At 39.9% G+C, this 1603-nt stretch overlaps 1 protein-coding gene across 2 annotated transcripts in view; it reads right to left on the minus strand.

Moving 5' to 3' along the window:
- The window catches only part of LOC106882567 (RNA polymerase I-specific transcription initiation factor RRN3), a 57305-nt gene that overhangs the window by 53628 nt on the left and 2074 nt on the right, over positions 1–1603 (minus strand). The window contains exon 1 of one of the 2 annotated variants that reach the window (XM_014933294.2): positions 668–758. The exons of the other annotated variant lie outside the window; for it this stretch is intronic. The gene's annotated coding sequence lies outside the window, so the exon portion shown is untranslated. Of the gene's footprint in view, positions 1–667; positions 759–1603 lie in introns of those variants that run through there. 2 annotated transcript variants of the gene reach the window in all.

The raw sequence follows: 1603 nt of genomic DNA on the forward strand, positions 1-1603 counted from the left end.
ACTGGCAGGGTCACCAAGTAACTTTGCAAGACAAGGAATCTTTGAGAGGGGAGGAGGAATTGGAGGAGGTGGTCTTGTGCTAAGTGATGAAAAGTTAGAGTGTGACAGAGAGACAGCAACAGATATCTTGCTGTAGAGGAAGTACGTGGCTACCCAGAGAGAGTAGAAATAAAGGATCCTAGTTTGAGCTAAGCCTGGCACTATGTACAGACAAGAATAGATAAGGGAACAAATGTTAGGCTAGCAGTTGAATTTTTTTTTTTTTACCTTCTTCTAAACCTTGTTAAAATAATGATGTTAATATACATGTATGAAACAAACAATATCAAGAAAGATAGACTTGTCAGAAACAACCTGACAAACATATGAAAATTCATAAAACTGAACCAATGGCAAAAACCACTATACGGTCATTCCATCTGCTAGAAATAGTGAGTTATGTGGCTTGGAGTACGACACTAAATTTGTGATATCTACCAAACCTAATTGTCACGTTAGTAAAAACAATATCACAAAGCTTAGCAATGTGTAACAAGTGCAGCTATTCATAGTGAAGCGAGCCTAGTAATTCATGTCAAAGTATATACATGGTTACCCAAAGAGAGAGTAGAAATAAAGGATCTAGTTTGAGCTAGGTCTGGTACTATGGACAGACAAGAATAGATACCTTGATAACACAGCGAACAAACGTTAGGCTAGTCGTTGGGATTTTTTTTTTCTTATCTTCTTTTTCACTTTCCTCTTCTAAACATTAAGATAATGATGTTAATAATATACATGTAAGAAACAAACAATATCAAGAAAGAGAGACTTGTCAGAAACAACCACGACAAATTTGAAAACATCCAAGTTAACACAAATGCTGAAGCTATGAGGAAGGCATTCATATCAATCAACATGGAAGAAAAAAGAGCATGCTCGGCTTTCTGCATTCATATTCAGTCAACAGTAACTGTTGATGTGGAGATATTGGACATCATCTCAACACAAACTCGAGTAAGCTGTCCAAAGTTAATTCATTCATAACTCATTAAGAACTGTTCGTTCTTGTATTTAAACAGTAAATAGAGAATTTGTTGATGGGCACACATCAAGGGGCTATAACATGGGGCAGAGACAGCAAGAACTCTACTCGATTCATACAGGAAAGATTTGTGTAGTGACCTGCATTTCACGATATCTTATAACTATTATAAGATATCAGTCTTCATTATCCATGTAATTAATATGTGAATACATAAAGAATTGGAATCCTAATTACTACTTTTGGGTAGTTGGCTGCGTCTCATGTTTCCGAGCTTGCAATCCAGTTCATTTTCTTGGGTGTTTGAACAGCAGATGGTACCGCAATCCGGTACTACTGAAGCAGCGTGGTTCCGAACGCGCAGTCGCGCGTCCGAGGTAGCTAGTCGCGAGTGGTCGATCCAACAAAAAGTGTGCGTGTGCGCGCGTGCAAATGAATACGTGTTTAGGGTTAGGGTTAGGATTGACCACTCACGACTAGCTAGCGCGGACGCGCGACCGCGCGTTCGGGACCACGCTGCTTTAGTAGGTACTACTAAAGCAGAGTGGTCCCGAACGCGCAGTCGCGCGTCCGAGGTAG

This window comes from Octopus bimaculoides, chromosome 6 (genome assembly GCF_001194135.2).
Source record: "Octopus bimaculoides isolate UCB-OBI-ISO-001 chromosome 6, ASM119413v2, whole genome shotgun sequence".
NCBI lineage: Eukaryota > Metazoa > Mollusca > Cephalopoda > Octopoda > Octopodidae > Octopus > Octopus bimaculoides.